This window comes from Oncorhynchus gorbuscha, linkage group LG10 (assembly GCF_021184085.1).
Source record: "Oncorhynchus gorbuscha isolate QuinsamMale2020 ecotype Even-year linkage group LG10, OgorEven_v1.0, whole genome shotgun sequence".
Classification (NCBI taxonomy): Eukaryota; Metazoa; Chordata; class Actinopteri; order Salmoniformes; family Salmonidae; genus Oncorhynchus; species Oncorhynchus gorbuscha.
The window spans coordinates 85236011-85247184 of record NC_060182.1 but is presented as its reverse complement, the minus strand read 5'-3'; the positions used below and the strand labels follow the sequence as shown (position 1 = coordinate 85247184).

Sequence of the window (11174 nt, the reverse complement as noted above, 5' to 3'; positions counted from 1 at the left end):
AAACGGGCTCAAACCACGATAGAACCAGTCGATCAGAGGAGTGTGCGTCTGGAGCCAGAAGAATCCCAAAAACACGGGTGCATGAGGGGATTCAATGGGCAGGAACTGCACACTTTTACTGTGATTTTCCGACACTCTCTGGTTAATGGGAAATGTAATGTGGGTGACTCTGCCAATAGAGTGCCCTTCCAATGCTCTGACGTCCATGGGAATGGAGAGGGGTTGTGTGGGGATTCCCAGCTCCAACACCAGGGTAGCATCTAAAAAGCTCTTGTCAACCCCAATGAAAATGTGGTTAGATTTGAACTGGTCACCCCACAACAGGGAAGCATGGAGAGATGTACGAGCAATGGAGGATGGGAAACACACCGTACGGCTCACCAGCGTACTCGTACCTACTTGATGATCGTGGGTTTTTAATGGGCAGGTAGCTAAGAAATGTCCCATAGCTCCACAATATAGACAGCTCTGGGTGTTAAGTCTGTGTATGCACTCAGCCGGACATCAGCAATTCACCTACTCTGCGTCTCACAAAGACACGGTGGTTGGTACCAAAAATCTCAAATGGTTTAAGCAGTCTCCTATGAACTGTTGATGTTGAGATGTGTCACTTGAACTCTGCATTTATTTGGGCTGCAATCTGATGTGCAGTTAATTCTAATGAACATATCCTATACAGCAGAGGTAACTCTGGGTCTTCCTTTCCTGTGGTGGTCCTCACGAGAGCCAGTTTCATCATAGCGTTTGATGTTTTTTGCGACTGCACTTGAAGAAACTTTCAAAGTTCTTGGAATCTTCCGTATTGACTGACCATGTCTTAAAGTAATGATGGACTGTCGTTTCTCTTTGCTTATTTGAGCTGTTCTTGCCATAATATGGACTTGGTCTTTTTCCAAATAGAGCCAACTTCTGTATACCACCCCTACCTTGTCACAATACAACTGATTGGCTCAAACGCATTAAGAAGGAAAGAATTTCCACAAATTAACTTTAACAAGGCACACATGTTAATGTTATGCATTCCAGGTGACTACCTCATTAAGCTGGTTGAGAGAAGGTCAAGAGTGTGCAAAGCTGCCATCAAGGCAAAGGATGGCTACTTTGAAGAATCTCAATTATAAAATATATTTTGATTTGTTCAACACTTTTTTGGTTACTAAATTGTTCCATATGTGTTACTCTACTATATAGAAAATAGTAAAAATAATAAAAACCCTTGAATGTTTAGGTGTGTCTAAACTTTTGACTGGTACTGTATGTATGTGAAATGTATGTAATATAGTATATAATAATGGTTTGTGGTTCAGGTAAGGTCTTTCTCAGAGGTGCTAAAACAGCTGTGTAGTTCTTAAAGCACAACAACGTAGAGCATTTCAAACGGGAAACATCTTCAGTTATAAGCTCATGCGTAACCTAATGTATTAAGTAAAGCTGAGAAATCATGTATAGATATGCATTTTCTTTTTTCTGATACCTCACATAATATAATATGGTCACATTGTATGGATTACATGCCATTGTACAAAATAATGTAGGCCTACAATGTATATACATCTAAAAACAAATGTTATTTTGTGCCACTGTGGCACTTCATGAAGGTTAGTGGAATGAAGGTGTGGAATTTCAAAACTTCTGAGGTGTCCTATGCCATCAGCCTTCATACCTTAACAAGCTACTGTAGAGCAACAACAGCACATGGCTTGAGATAAGATGTCCCAGGGCCCATGTGCTCTGATAAAAAGTAGTGCACTATGTAGGGAATAGGATGCCATTTGGGATAGAAGCATTGATATCTTCTTAAATGTACAGTATTGTTAATTGACCACTTGAGTCTTTATTAGTCAGGTGAATAACTGGAATTCAACTACTTTCTGTAAACTGTAGTTTTGTGTCAAACTGTGGACAGAAAGTTACTTTAAATAGATGCAGCTGCAGGTTATTTCGTCACCAGACAACAGTTTACAGAACACGTTTTGTGAAGCCATACACTACTTTTGCCATTCCATTTTGAATAGAGGAGTCGGTAAAGGAATATATTTTCCTGCATCACTCCATGTGGATATTGTGATGTTGAAAATAAAATCATGTATTGTATAATTTGGTGGTAATAAAATATTGATTACACCTGTTTCATGCTAAATATTGCTGTTTGAAATTATTTTCAAATGACAATTGTGTAAGCAATAATTCCAACTGTTCAGAGACTATACACCGACTCATCACACGATTTACAGTAGGCCACACGCACACACACACTGGTCGCAGTCGCGTTCCCCTATGACGCATAAACCAATGGTTGCGTGCTACGTTGTTGACTTTCAGATTGCTATAACCTATGGTTAGCTGATACGTAAAATACCTCTCCAGGCTTTGTCAAATCTGGCAGGCATCAACAACGTCTGGGCAGAGGAACGCGCCCAGTATGTCTACTCTCCAGGGCACGCCTTTCAGTTTGAATTGTTGACGTAGGACGCTCACGCCCCACGATTATGAGTTGCGGATTTGCTGCTGTCGGGCTAAATCTGTTCGGCCAGCCAATGCAGCTATACTAGAGGCCTCTGCCTGTACTTCCTGCGTATGCTATAAGTTTACAGTACATATCAGCTCATTTGTGTTCTGGCACGCTAGTTGCAACTTTCACCAGATGCACAGGTATCGGTAAGTCGGTTCTTCATTTCATATCGACTATTATTTCGGTTATCGATAGGGCAGTTTGTGTTATGGATATTTGTACAGAAAAGAGCATGACACATGATGGACTCCATCGTTACAAGATAACTTTGTCCGACTACAGTAGGCCTAGCCTAGGAATAGTATATATATCCCTCTATAGGTTATATCCCAATATCAAACGTTTTAATTTCAAACCTCTTTGGTTATAGCTATAAAGGTTTACAAATGTCCCGAAATAGATTTCTGCTTCAGTCGTTATTCTACTATTTCCATAAAAGTTATTTGGACTTCTTCGGTCCAATGCAGCTCGTCTCAGTCAACACATATTTATAACGCCGTCTGAGATTGATACAATGGAGCCTTGAAGAAGTCGTGTCGCGAGTTTATTTACGTTAACGAAGCACGAGCTGTCAGACAGTAGATGTCGCGAGGAGGGGAGGGGCGCAGCCTACTTGTAAAAACTCAAAATACACTTTTTATGTTTGTCTATTAGACTTGATTATTCTTGGTTTTGGGACATCGGTAAGTTTAGTTCATCCATTAAAATATCGCATTAATTACTATTGTATGGTTTTGTTCATGTTATTCTGCATTCATATAGAATATTAGAAGATTCGCTGTAGACAGAGGAACTTGGGGCTTATTATGGGGAATTTTGTGGTGGGGGAAAATGAGTCATGCAGGAAAATTCCTCATTCTGCCCGATTTTGTGTCTTCCCTGCAGTGCCCTTCAAACCGCCCTTCTTTCATTCCTATCATTCCTAACAATGTATTGTCATGACTAGGCCTGCAATGCATTCTATTCTATTATTTTATTATATATTCTTACCTTGGGAGAGTAGTAGAAACATTGAAAGTACTGTCTTTTTCAATCATACAGACAATCATGTCAAATACATTGATAACACCTCATTACACAACAACGTCATTTTGGGTGGGGTAGGTAGATTTTAAGTTTACATTTCACAGTATGCTAATTGGTCATAGGTATGCTTTAATGCACCACCCTCATTCCTTCATAGCCGGATTCAACAGTGCAGAACTGACCGAAGTATGTTGATTACACCCTTCAATGACTCATTTTGTGGTGTGTTCTTTGATCAGACCAGGTGTGTTATGTAGGCTGTGTGAGCGATCCTCCCAAGTATAGTATTGCTATGTCTTCTCTGAAGAAACCGTGGAGCCGAGAAGTAGGCCTAGATCTAGCTAGTGATGTTGTGTAGATTTACTCAAGTATCTACAGCACCAGTCAAAAGTTTGGACACACCAAACTCATTCAATGGTTTTTCTTTATTTGTACTATTTTCCACGTTGTAGAAAAGTAATGAAGACATAAAAACAATGAAATAACACATATACAATCATGTAGTAACCAAAAAAGTGTTAAACAAATCCAAATATATTTTATATTGGAGATTCTTCAAAGTAGCCACCCTTTGCCTTGATGACAGCTTTGCACACTCTTGGCATTCTCTCAACCAGCTTCATGAGGTCGTCACCTGGAATACATTTCAGTTAACAGATGTTCCTTGTTAAGTGTTAATTTGTGGAATTTATTTTATTTTTAATGAGCCAATCAGTTGTGTTGTGACAAGCTCGGGGTGGTATACAGAAGACAGCCCTATTTGGTAAATGACCAAGTCTGTCATTTCTCTTTGCTAATTTGAGCTGTTCTTGCCATAATATGGACTTGGTATTTTACCAAATAGAGCTTTCTTCTGTCTGTATACCACCCCTACCTTGTCACAGCACAACTGAGTGGCTCAAATGCGTTAAGAGGGAATGAAATGGAGACACGTGATGCCGCGGAGCTGAGCAGACGTTGACGAACCGAGCTCTTCAAAGTTATTCTATTTTTACCTAAATAACAACGTTGAAACAATATTCTAACATCGGCCGATAAATTGTCAAGTACTTACCTTCCCAAAGAGCCATGGACCGCCGACCGAGAGGCAAGAAGGACGACCAAAACGTCGTTGATTCCCAAGATAACGATAACGCTAGCAAGATTAGCATTAGCCCTCATAACTCAGACGACAGTTCCAGACTGTTGCTCTCAGCAGCCTCTTGCGAGCCTGCCGACATGCTGGCTACTCTCCTCCGGGAAATTCAGGATGGTAACAGAGGTCTTTCTCTGAAAATCGATAAGAAATCGGCTGAACTCCATTCTTCCATTGACGACCTGAAATCCTCCAAGAATGATCTCCTTTTGAGAACGACTGAGGCAGAGCTGCGCATTAGCGCAGTTGAAGATACCATCACTAGACATGACCAGGTCTTGACACAACTGCAAAAGGACAATGCCTACCTCAAAAACAAAGTAGATCAGATGGAGAACCAGAGTAGACGTAGTAATATCCGTGTGGTGGGATTGAAAGAGGACAGCGAGGGCCGTGACCCGGTCCGTTTCTTCACTCAATGGATCCCGGAGGTCCTAGGCATAACCAACTTCACCAAGCCGCTGGAAATCGAACGAGCCCACAGAACACCAGCGCCGAAACCCCGGCCAGATGAGCCCCCACGAGCCGTCCTGATCAGGTTCCTCCGTTTCCAAGACAGAGAGAAGATACTGCAACTCGCAAGAGCCAAAGGGGACATCGCCATCGATGGGAAGAGGGTCAGCCTTTCCCGGATATGAGCGCGGACCTCACCAGACGCCGCAAGCAGTTCAGACCTGCCGCCAAAGCACTGAAGGAGAAGAACATCACCGGCTACCTCATCCACCCTGCGCGGATGAAAGTTCAGTACAAAGGCCGAAGCCATCTCTTCAACACACCGGGAGAAGTGCACACTTTTCTCAAAGAACTGAGCAACGTCTGAGTCTGAGCCAGGACGGTCTCTCTGGGGGATAAAATGCAGTTCGTTTGTTTTCTCTTATCCGGATTGAACTGCTGGTATCTCCCGGTCACTTTAATTGATTTGTACATTTTCAACGAACCGTATCTTCCCGGGTTGAGTTCTATTACATTTACAGGAGAGTATATTTTGGTTTAGTCCATATCTACTGGGCGAAGCAGTAAGTGGGTTTAGGCCCACTGCTTTCCCCCTCATTCTTGTTAATCTTTTGTAAAGAGACTCAAGCAGCCCTTACCGTGGGCAGTAAATATTCAGCCATAAATATCTATTCACAACATTTGTTTTCAATTTAGAAGATTTCCCTCTAGTGGTGTGGGGGCTGTGCTTTGGCAAAGTGGGTGGGGTTATATCCTTCCTGTTTGGCCCTGTCCGGGGGTGTCCTCGGATGGGGCCACAGTGTCTCCTGACCCCTCCTGTCTCAGCCTCCAGTATTTATGCTGCAGTAGTTTATGTGTCGGGGGGCTAGGGTCAGTTTGTTTATCTGGAGTACTTCTCCTGTCCTATTCGGTGTCCTGTGTAAATCTAAGTGTGCGTTCTCTAATTCTCTCCTTCTCTCTTTCTTTCTCTCTCTCGGAGGACCTGAGCCCTAGAACCATGCCCCAGGACTACCTGACATGATGACTCCTTGCTGTCCCCAGTCCACCTGGCCATGCTGCTGCTCCAGTTTCAACTGGCCTGGGCCCTAGGACCATGTCCCAGGACTACCTGACATGAGGACTCCTTGCTGTCCCCAGTCCACCTGGCCATGCTCCTGCTCCAGTTTCAACTGTTCTGCCTTACTATTATTCAACCATGCTGGTCATTTATGAACATTTGAACATCTTGGCCACGTTCTGTTATAATCTCCACCTGGCACAGCCAGAAGAGGACTGGCCACCCCACATATGCTCTCTCTAATTCTCTCTTTCTTTCTCTCTCTCGGAGGACCTGAGCCCTAGGACCGTGCCCCAGGACTACCTGACATGATGGCTCCTTGCTGTCCCCAGTCCATCTGACTGTGCTGCTGCTCCAGTTTCAACTGTTCTGCCTTATTATTATTTGACCATGCTGGTCATTTATGAACATTTGAACATCTTGGTCATGTTCTGTTATAATCTCTACCCGGCACAGCCAGAAGAGGACTGGCCACCCCACATAGCCCGGTTCCTCTCTAGGTTTCTTCCTAGGTTTTGGCCTTTCTAGGGAGTTTTTCCTAGCCACCGTGCTTTTACACCTGCATTGTTTGCTGTTTGGGGTTTTAGGCTGGGTTTCTGTACAGCACTTTGAGATATCAGCTGATGTACGAAGGGCTATATAAATAAATTTGATTGATGATTGATTAAGCTCGCAGGTTTTAGTTTACACCAAGGTTTAGCTAGTAAGAGCAAGATGGAAAGCGAGCAGCAACGTATCTCTACAAGTGTATTCATGTTTGATTGTTGGGACTGTTGTTCTAGTCTGACAATCGGGGTGGGTGGGATTTTTATTTATTTTTTCTTCCTTTTTTCTATGTTTATTGTTTCCTCCCTAAAGAGACACACAGGTCACTTTTGTGCTCAAACTAAAGTTGAAACATTTCCTAATTATCTGCATATGATAGATTTATATTCAGTTACATATTTGAAACCCAACCTATGCTTAATCCACTAAAATATGTCACATTCAAAGTAAAAGGTCTTAACAGCCCGATTAAAAGGAAAAGAGTCTATACATACCTTAAGAAATTAAAGGCTGACATTGTGTTTTTACAAGAAACACATCTTACAGCCAGTGAACACAAGAAATTGAAGAGGGAATGGGTAGGACAAGTTTTTGCATCCTCTTTTAACTCCAAAGCAAGAGGAACTGCAATTTTGATAAGTAGACATATCCCCTTCGGCGTCAACAACACCATCTCTGATCACTCTGGCAGGTTTGTTTTGGTGCAGGGGCATATGTTTTCAGAGTCTTGGACCCTATTGAATATTTATGCTCCTAACTTCGATGACCATATGTTTATTCAGAATGTCTTCCTTCAGGTTGCTCAAGCACCACCAGAATGGCTACTGGTTGGAGGAGATTTTAATTTTTGCTTAGATACAGTTCTTGATACGTCTTCTGATAAACTCTCACTTCTTACCAAAGCCGGCAAGCTCACCATGTCATTCATGAAAGATCTCAATTTACTAGACATCTGGAGACAGTTGCACCCACAGGATAGGGACTACTCTTTTTATTCACACACACACAAGACACGCACACGCATAGATAACTTTTTACTTTCAACACAACTGTTTCATAGAGTGTTAGATGTCGAGTATCTCCCCAGATTACTTAGTGACCATTCTCCTCTGGTATTATCAATCTCCATTCCTACCAATGTAAATGGAGCATATAGATGGAGATGAAATTCTACACTTCTAAAGCAACCTGAATTTTGTGCATTCATCAAAGAGCAGATCAATATTTTTACTTTGACAAACAAACCCTCTGCTCCTGACCGCTTCATTCTTTGGGACACGTTGAAATCCTACCTGAGGGGACAGATTATTTCCTATACTAAAGGGCTGAAGAAAAAACATCGTGCGGAACTGAGTGCTCTTGAATCTGAAATCTCAGAGCTAGAGAAAACCTACCAAAGAGGCCCGACTAAAGATCTATACAGGCTTTTGGTAAATAAAAAACTTAAATATAATATTCTGGACACATATCAAGCTGAAAGGGCCATCACTAAATCAAAACAGCGTTATTATGAGCTTGGAGAGAGAGCTCACAAAGTATTGGCATGGCAACTGAAAGCAGAGGAAAGTAAGAGGACAATTAATGCCATAGAAACTCTCACTAAAGAGATATCTTTCAACCCTACTGAAATGAATAATACTTTTAATAAATACTATGAAGACCTCTACACTTCCCAATCAAGCAATTATCAATCAGAGATAGACTCCTTTCTCTCCTCTCTCAACCTCCCATGCCTGTCAGGGGAAGACAGCGAGCGCCTGAGTGAACACTTCTCAGTCCCTGAATTGTTGGAGGCCATTAATTCCTTACCTTCTAATAAATCTCCTGGGGAGGATGGCTTCCCTCCAGAGTTCTATAAAGAATTTAGGGAGCTCTTGGTCCCCTACCTTATGGAGGTAGCCAGAGTCCTTCTCTCAAGCAGTGATTACTGTAATCCACAAGAAAGGGAAAAACCCGCTAAAGTGCGCCTCCTATAGACCAATCTCTCTCCTTAACACAGATTGTAAACTGGTCACCAAGATGCTATCTAAGAGACTGGAGTCATGTCTTCCCCTGTTGGTCAACCCAGATCAGACTGGCTTCATAATTAATAGATTGTCCTCCAATAATCTCAGAAGGTTCTTTGATATAATTCACCTTGCTAACAAAAACAAAATACCTGGTGTCACAGTCTCCCTCGACGCTGAAAAGGCCTTTGATAGGGTTGAATGGCCATACCTCTTTCGCGTCTTGGAAAAGCTCGGTTTAGGTACCGTGTTTGTAAATTTGATAAAATCACTCTACAAATCTAAAGCTAGGATTGCTACCAATGGGATTACTTCCTCCTCTTTCCCTCTTTATAGGGGGAACAGACAAGGTTGCCCAATTAGCCCCCACCTCTTTGCCCTCGCCATCGAACCATTGGCTGAGGCTATTAGAACGTGCCCTGACATACATGGCTTTGAGGTGGGCCCCCATACCCATAAATTATCACTCTTTGCGGATGACCTTATTTTATTCCTAACAAACCCAGCACACTCCCTCTCTCACTTGCAGATCCTACTACAGTGTTATAGTTCTTTCTCTGGATATAAGGTCAATCTTGATAAAAGCAAAATCTTACCGTTGTCTGTCTTTGACCATCATACCATCAAGCACAAGTTTCCTTTTAGATGGTCGCCTATGGGCTTCACATATTTGGGCATAATGGTGGATGGTAATCTGAACAACCTCTAAAAACTCAATCTGGCCAGTTTGTTGCAAAAGGTGGAGGTTGACCTTTGTAAATGGATGGACTTACCTCTCACTCTACTGGGTAGAATCAATGTAATTAAAATGAATGTCCTGCCCAGGTTTCTATATCTGTTTCAATCTCTCCCTATCCCTGTTCTCGCAGCATTTTTTCCCTCTCTCGACAAGCTGACCAGACGATTTATCTGGCACGGCAAAACCACTAGGGTTGGCCTGGATAAACTGACCCTTGATTACAGTCAAGGGGGCTTAAACCTCCCCAATTTTAGAATGTACTACTGGGCTGCACAGTCTAGGTTTCTGGCTCAGAGGTTTGACAATGGTCCTTCTCCCTCATGGTTGAACATTGAAAAGCTTGAGGTAAATGATGACACTGGGGCAGATCTGTTTTACAAATGGGACAGAAAATGTATAAAAACCATCACAGACAACCCTTTAATCATACATTCTGTCCTGGCATGGTGCAAACTGCATGAGCTGTTCGGACGAGAGGGATTCCTTTCCCCTAAAACCCCTTTATGGAACAATAGATTGATCCCTATGTTTTTCCAGAATAGTAACTTTAGACCATGATCTGATAAGGGGATCACTCTTCTGGAACATTGTTACGAGGAGGGAGTTCTTATGTCTTTTGATCAGCTGAAACAGAAATACCACTTGCCTAACAGGGACTTCTTTAGCTACCTACAACTACGAAACTTTATTGGGGTGACTTTCAAGGGACAATGGAACCTACCTAAGATGTCACCTATTGAACAACTCTGCCATGCAGACCAACCACTGTTCAAGACCATTTCCCGTGTTTACAATGCTCTTATGTCAGGACTAACACTGCCTGGGCTAGATAAACCCCGACTTAGATGGGAGAGAGATCTGGGTATTGATCTTGATGAGAATCTATGGAGTGACCTATGCAGGGATGGGGTTACATCCACATTGAACTCCAGATACAGACTGATCCAGTTTAATTTCCTCCATCAGCTCTATATCACCCCATCTAGACTGCACAGGTTCAACCCAGATATCTCCTCCCTATGTTTTAGATGTGGCTCAGATGAAGGAACATTCCTCCATTCCACTTTGCAGTGTTCAAAACTACACGGTTTCTGGCAGGGGGTATGCGATACCATATCCTCAATTCACGGGGTTGCATTCCCTTTAGACCCGGAGGTCTGTCTACTGGGTAACTTTACTAACACCAATCTTAGGCAAAACCATACTATAAAGCTAACAGAAATATTGCTAGCGATTGCCAAGAAATGTATTGTCTTGAAATTGAAATTGGATTCCTCCCTGCCAGTTGCAATGTGGCTTTCGGAAGTTAATAGTTGTATCCCTTTGTAGAAAATCACCTACTGCTTGAGGAATAAGTTAAAGACATTTTACAGAATTTGGCAACCTTTTATTGACTATATGGAGAATCTCCCCCCACATCTCATTGATTGAATCTATATATAATCCTCACATAATGTTTCACACGTAATGTATATTATGTAGCCTACGGCAGGTGATCCAATGTCTCGTTATTTTTTAAATATATATATATTTTTTAAGTATATATTTTTTATTTTTTATTATTGTATGTTTGTTTATATAACTATAATTATAATTTATTTTTGTTACGTTCGTCTGTTACTGTCACTTTGTCCTATCGTTGTCCAATATCTTTTCACTTTTGTTTTGAATGTTCTTAATTGGAAAATGCAAAAAAAAAA

The 11174-nt window shown here is 41.9% G+C and overlaps 1 protein-coding gene across 1 annotated transcript in view; it reads left to right on the top strand.

The window, feature by feature from the left end:
- The first annotated feature begins 2466 nt into the window (after nt 1-2466).
- Nucleotides 2467-11174, top strand: part of LOC124046961 (nesprin-3-like) — a 67698-nt gene continuing 58990 nt past the window's right edge. Inside the window, exon 1 of the mRNA XM_046367710.1 lies at nt 2467-2658. The gene's annotated coding sequence lies outside the window, so the exon portion shown is untranslated. The remainder of the gene's footprint in view (nt 2659-11174) is intronic.